Below are 7,776 nucleotides of genomic sequence, written 5' to 3' on the forward strand. Positions count from 1 at the left end.
CAGTGGATTTGTACTATAGTTTCAAATTGGGGATTGTGATACCCACTCCCATATTTCTGTTGCCTAGAATGTTTTTTGCTATTCTAGGTCTCTCTGACTCCAAGTGAATTTTGGGATTGTTTTCTCTCAAGTTCTGTGAAATATACTGCTAGGATTTCAATTGGGATTGCATTGAATCTGTATAGCAGTTTTGGCAATATGGCCATTTTCACTATGTTGATTCTTCCTATCCAGGAGCAAGGAATGTTTTTCCCTCTTTTTATATCCTCTTCTATGTCTTTTTTCAGAGTGCTGTAATTTTTATTGCAGTGGTCTTTTGTCTCCTTCATTAGATTGATTCCTAGATATTTCATTTTTCTGGATGTTATTTTGAAAGGAATTATTTCCCTAATTTCTCTCTTAGCGAGTCTGTTATTTGTGTACAAGAAGTCTATTGATTTTTAATTGTATACTTTGTATCCAGATACTCTACCTAATCTGTCAATTAAGTCTAGAAATATTTTGGTAGAGTTTTTTGGGTCTTCTATGTACAGTATCATATTGCTAACAAATAATGACAGTTTAACTTCTTTTTCTATCTTTATTAGTTTTATTTCTTTCTCTTTTCTAATTGCTGTGGCTAATGTTTCTAGTACTATATTGACTGAACAGGAGTGGTGATAGTGGACATCCACGTCTTGTTCCTAATTTTATCGTGAATGTTTTCAGTTTTTGACCTTTTAGCATGATATTAGCTGTTGGTTTTTCACAGATAGCTTTTATCAAGTTGAGATAAAAACCATCTATTCTAATTTTCTGTAGGGTTTTTTAAATCATGAATGGGTGTTGAATTTTGTCAAATGCTTTTTCTGCATCTATTGAGATAATCATATGGTTTTTGTCCTTGACTCTGTTAATATAGTGTATTACCTTTATTGATTTATGTATGTTGAACCATCCTTGCATCCCTGGAATACATCTGACTTGATCAGGGTGTATGATCTTCTTGATGACCCTCTGTATTCTGTTTGCTTGTATCTTAGTGAGGATATTTACATCTATGTTCATCAGGGAGATTTACCTATAGTTCTCTTTTTTGTTTGGTTCTTTCCCTGGTTTGGAAATCAAAGTAATACTTGCTTCCAGTAATGAATTTGGAAGGATTGCTTCCCTTTTAATTTCATAGAAAAGTTTTAAGAGTAGTGGCAATAGTTCTCTAAATGTCTTATAGAATTCAGCAGTGTATCCATGAGCACCTGGGCTTTTCTTTGGTGATAATATTTTAATTATATTTTCAGTTTGAATGTAATTTGGGTGCTTAAAAATTTTATATCATCTTCATTCAACTTTGGAGGTTCATATGTATCTAGGAATCTGTCCATTTCTCCTACATTTTCCATTTTATTAAAGTACAAATTTTTGAAGTAGGTATCAATGATTCTCTGGATTTCTGCTGGATCTGTTGTGACTTCACCTTTTTCATTCCTTATTGCATGAATTTGAGTCTTTCCTTTCCTTTTTTGACAAGGATGGCTAAGAGTTTATCAATTTTATTTATTCTTTTGAAAAATCAACTCTTCAATTCATTGATTTTTTTGTATCATTCTCTTACTCTCCGTTGCATTAAATTCTGTTCTGATCTTTATAATTTCCTGCCTTTTATGAGTTTTCAGTTTGTGTTGCTTTCTTTCTTCTAGAAGCTTAAGGTTAAGCATTAGGTTGTTTATTTGAGTATTTCTATTTTCCTAGTATCAGCATTTATTGCTATGAATTTCCTTCATAAACTGCTTTCATTTTGTCCTATAGATTCCTGTATGTTGTATTGGCATTATCATTTAATTTTAGAAACTGTCTAATTTATTCTTTAATTTCCTCTGTGATCCAGTGGTTGTTCAACAGGGTGCTATTTAATTTCCATGTGTTTGTGAAGTTCTTGCAGTTTCTTAGGCTATTGGTCTCCAGTTTAATTGTACTATTGTCTGATAAAATACAGGGGATAACTTCAATTCATTTGCATTTACTTAAGCATGTTCGATGAGCTAGCATGTGGTGTATTTTGTAGAGTGACCCGTGTGCAGCCAGAAAGAATGTATATTCTCATTTTGTGGGGTGGAACACTCTGTAGACATCTACTAAGTCTGTTTTTTTCTAAGGCTTGGTTCAGTTCTGTTATTTTGTTGATTTTTTGTTTAGATGATTTGTCTATTTGTGTCAGTGGGGTATTGAAGTCCCCCACTACAATTGAATTAGTGCTTATTTTGTTTTTCATATCCATTAATATTTGTTTTATATAGTTGGGGGTGTTAGTATTCAGTGCATATATATTTATTCTAGTCATGTCTTCCTCTTTTATTGTTCCTTTTAAAAGGATGTAGTGGCCTTTGCCTCTCTTAATTAGTTTTGGTTTAAAATCTGCTCTGCCTGCAAATAAGATAGCTATTTGTGCTTTTTTATGAGCTCCTGTCACATGGAGAACTGTTTTCCATCCTTTTATTTTCAGCCTATGAGACTCTTTTTGAAGTAGGTTTGTTTCTTGTATACAGCATACTATTGGATTTTGTTTCTTAATCCATTCAGCTAGCCTATTTCTTTTGATTGGTGAGTTGAGGCCTTTAACATTGATGGATATAGCTGATATGTATTGACTTATCATTGTCATGTTATTGTCCTGTTGTTGGTTCTTTTATTGTTTAGAAGTGTTTCAAGTGCTGGTTTGGTGTTCATGAAATTTCTCAGGTGTTCTTTGTCATAGAAGTATCTTATTTCCCCATCAATTTTAAAAGGGAGTTATGCAGGATACAACAGTCTAGGTTGGAGGTGTTTTCTTCTAGGACTTGAAATACCTCATCCCCAGATCTCCTTGACTTGAGGGATTGTGTTGAAAAGTCCACTGTGATTCTGATGGGCTTTCCTTTGTATATGATTTGTTTCTTTTCTGTAACTGCTTGTATTTTGTTCTTCTGTTGGGTTTCTGGGATCTTGACTATTATATGTCTAGGTGTAGTTTTTTTTTATTGTGGCTATTTGGAGTTCTGTATGCCTCACTTATCTATATGTCAAATTGTTCCCATCTGTTTTGTGAAGTTTTCTGTCATTAATTCTGTGAACAATTTTTTTAATGTAATTTTACTTTCTCATGCTACTTCATGGATTACTATCAGTCTTATATTGTTCTTCTTTGCATCATCTAAGAGTTGTTGTATTTATTTCTCATGATCTCTTACTGTTTTTAAGAGATCTCTCTTTTTATGGTCACTGACTACAATCCTATCTTTTATATCTGAAATTCTATCTTCACATTCATTCATTCTGATGCAAATACTTTAAACAGAATTTTTAATTTCCTGGATATCTTTTTGAATCTTTTGTGGTTTCCATTTCTTTCCTATGTTGGGCATTCAAAGTTTCCATTTCTTTCCTATGGTGGGCATTCATGGCTTCCATCATGTTCTTGAGCTCATCTCCTGTCAGATTCTTGTCTTCTAAACTCCCACCAGAATTGTCTAGCCCACTTCTCCAAAATTGTGCTATTTTTTTACACTAACTAATTCCAAAGGCATCTATATCAATTGAGGATCACATCTTCCATGTGGGAGCATCTTTATGACATTTAGGTTCAAACTATAACATAGCAACACTAGTTCGAAATGCACATGTCCTATCACAATGTGAATCGCATTAAACTCATATCCACAAAATCCCCCAAAATTGATGAGCTCTATCATTGCTCCAAAGACAAATCACAAGCTCCCTTCTCAAATTGCAACCAAACATTTCACTTTGAGTCCCTGTAATATGAGTAAGAATATTAAATAATAATGTTATATACTTCTAAAACGCAGTGTTATAAGATCTACATTTCCATCTGAAAAGGAGGAAATAGCACAGGAAGGAATAGGACCAAACAACACTGAAAACCAGTTGGCCAAACATTAAATAATATTAAATAATGGATCTGTCAGACATTTAGGGTACACAGTGGTGTGATGTGATCCCTAAATATTTGACCATCCCTTGCTCTATGGACTTGATGTATGTACATGGCAAATGCTCTCTCTTTTGGGCTGGCAGTGCTCACTACTTGCAGCTTTACTTACAAAACATCCATGTTCCTAGCATCTGGGTTTTCCAAACATCTTTACTATTGTCCTGATGTAAAATATATCAGTTCTTTTTAATGTTGCAAATGTGTTCAGAAACCACAATATCCTTGAACAGAACTTTAAACCAACTGCTTTTTCTGACAAAGTAGCAAGTTTTTCAAATCTTTCCACTCTGCTTTGTAATACTATTATTGTAAATCTTGCTAAAAAATACCCATAAAACATGTGGCATAGCCTGAATACTATGTTGTGTTGAAATTTTCTTTACCAGGTTAATTATTCTATTACACTTAAAGTGAGCCTTGCACAAATATTTGGGCATGGAAAAAATGTAACCAAGTTCTTTTCCAGAATGAAATATGAATGATCTCTTGTCTTGTTGCCAATAGTTCACAATTTGTCTAAATTTGCTGACCTATGGATATTCTGAAAGTCTTTCATCCTATATCTTGGAGCTTTTTCTGAGCACTGTGAAAAGAAGGATCAGGATGACTGGTTTCCTTGGTACTTTACAGAACAGTTTTACAGCATAAACTATTTTTCAATTCTAGCATTAGTTTCTTTTTTTTCCATCTCATTGGCTTGGGCAAGTGACAAGACTTTATATGTTGCGACTTTCCATAGTCATGCCTCCTCTAAACTAAGACTATGATAAAATGATCTTTATAGTCCAAATTTCAATCAGATTCTGGTCTTCTCAGTGCCCACAAGAAATTTTTATTAAACTCTGATCATAGTATATTAACAATTTTTAACCTGCTTCTCCAAACTTGTAGAATTTCCTCCAGGAAACTAATTCTAAGGGAATTAAAATCACATTATTCAGTGTAGTCAGAGCCATAATCCAACTTTTTACTAACAACCTTTATGTTAGTCACATTTTCCATATTGTGACAAAATGCTTGAGGCAAACAATTTAAAAGTGGAAAATTGGTTCACAATTTTATAGGTTTTGGTTCATGAAGTGCTGGTTCTATTGTTTTTGGACATGTGTAGAGCCAGAAATTCAAGATAGGAACACATTTTAAAAATAGCTGCTAAGTATTTGGTGACTGAGAAGCAGGGAGGTGGCTTTAATAACAAGTACTCTCACTGGAAATCCTGAAAGCCATGGAACCATGAATGGACTAATCCAATCCTGCATTTATAGACTTCATGAATAATCACCTGCCAAAGCCCCACCTTTGAATTTTGTTGCTTTGGTCAGTGAGACTTTAACACATGAACTTTTGGAGAACATTTAAGATTAAAACCATAATATAAATTAATAGGAAACTTGGAGGAGATTGGAGATGATATAATATTTTGTTAATCACAAAACTACAAGTAATTTTTTTTTAGCTTTCTCTGTCTTGAAACATCATCTGTGAGGAATTATTTACATATAAGTTAACCATTTTATATGTCCAGTCAAATGGATTTGACAAACATGAAGAATATTGCAACTGTCACCAAGCTGGTTTTCAGAGGTATCAGAAACTGAATTAAGCTCAATGACTCAATCGATAAAAGACAAGGGAAGAGTTTATTAGGCAGAGATTTAGTTCAATCAGGGATGAGTGTGGGTGCTCAGAGATATGAGATGCAAAGATTTTCGGACACACTCAAGTGTGGAATCTAGGCACTCAGAGAAATGAATTTCTCTGTAGTTTGGACCTGGGAATATTTATGTGATTTTGGTGGGAGAAATCTGTGGAACTTGATTATCAATAACCTTAGTCTTGATTTGATAGTTGAAGTAGGATGGCTAACTCATTGTAAGATAGTCTTTGCATTTTGGGTGGTAGACAAATTATAGGTGAACAAATGATCTATTCACAGGTAAAACAGACAACTTGAAAATTTAAAAAAAAAGATGGCTGAATATCTGTGCAGGTGAAAGAGAATTTCCTAGACACATTTTTCTCCTAAGAAAGAGAAAAATAATAAACTGGGCTTGTGCCTTGAAGCTGTGCCCCTTAAATTTAGTATTAAAATTTTTCTTGTCTCCTCTTTGGCCAGATTTTCTTCTTTGTCTTTCCGTACCCCCCACTCCACATACCAGAGACTTTAGTCACATATTCTTAAACAGCTGCTGAAGGAATAAATTTGTCTTCTTCTGAAAGGGTGCTGTGGCTTTTATCTACTTGTCTCCCCCAAAGCCTCATGACATAGGAGAGGCTTTTGGGACATGATTGAATCTGGGTGTGGGTAATGGGATGGCCCACCAGAGGTATGAGTAGCATCATCCTATAGGCATATAGCCTGAATAAAATAAAAAAAAAAGGAAGTGGAGTCTCACTTTTTGCTGCTTCCCATCTCCTCTGCCACAGTCTGTTTTTCTTCTGCCATGCCCCACTGTTATGCTGCTCTGCCTTGGAGCAGTTCAAGTGGACTAAAACGTCAACAAACTGTGAGATAAAATAATCCTTTAACTTGTGGTTGGCAGGCATTAGTCTCAGCAATGAAAAAATAACTAAGACAAATGGCATTATCCTGCCTTCCCTGGACCAAAAGTCTCACTTTGAAAGATCTGAAACAGAAAAAGAAAGATGAATTTTGTTGTTTGTTTAAAGATAATTTTTTGGATTGTCTGGAAAAGAAGACAAAAATATTATCAAGTCAATGACACTTAAACTTTGTTTTATAACCTGCTTGCATAGGCCTAGAAATTAACAGTAGAGTATTAATAAAACATTATTTCAATCATAAATTTTCCAAAAATTGTAGATGTTGATAATATTAGGCATAATGCTTTTATTTTCTATGTATTGAAATGTCTACCTAAATATAACAGGTAGAGTTTAAAAGCACACAGATTTATTCTTGTTTAATATCTTATTTTAATTATAACAAACAAGATAATAAATTTTTACTTGAGAGGAACTTGAAAGTATACTCAAATAAGATAATGAAAATATATTAAGATCGCCTGAAAGATAGACACTGTGAGAGACCACCCCAGGGATCATGCCCAAAGCAGGATGTGGGCAGTGAAGGCTGTAAAGAATTGACAATACAATTCACTTGTTTTTAGAAATGAGTCTGATCAAAGCCTAATTCCAAGGATAGAGTGATTTGTATTTAAATTCCACTCCCAGCCTAACACAAGAATGCTTTGTCTCTTCTTTTACCAGACTTGCCTGTGTCAACAATGTATCTTTGCCAACCACACATAGCCCCCTACTCCCAACCTAACAATGATTGTGTCACCAATAAATATCAGTGGTTTTGGTCTTTCAGGGTCTTTGCTGCTTGCTCAGCACTGGCCATCCTGGCTCCCTGTTTCTCTCTTTGTCTGTGTCTCTGTGTGTTTCTTAGCAACATGTGTCACAGCACAGAGGAGAAGGGTGGGATCTGCTACAGGTGTCTCCAACAACTGGCCCCTAACATGGAGCTGCAAACCACAAGGGATTTCCTGCTTGGTGAAGTTAACTCAGAGTGAACAGTGTATCAACAATGCATGGTCCTCACATTAAAAGTTAGGGATATCTAATGAGGAAGCAGATAAACAGATAAGTGCCTCTGGAGCAAGTAAAAAATCAGCTGGGATTAAAATATGGGTTAATCATTTTTGGCTGAAGAGCAACATTACATCCAGTTGCTCCACATCTTTCTAAGAAAAACAAAATACATGGTGCTCACCAGTAGCATCAACAAATACTGAAAGAAATAGTTAAATATAATCCTTATTACCCCAGCTGTAAACCTTGAA

This window comes from Fukomys damarensis, unplaced genomic scaffold, assembly GCF_012274545.1.
Source record: "Fukomys damarensis isolate Sample0158 unplaced genomic scaffold, DMR_v1.0_HiC HiC_scaffold_1, whole genome shotgun sequence".
In the NCBI taxonomy this organism is placed as follows: domain Eukaryota; kingdom Metazoa; phylum Chordata; class Mammalia; order Rodentia; family Bathyergidae; genus Fukomys; species Fukomys damarensis.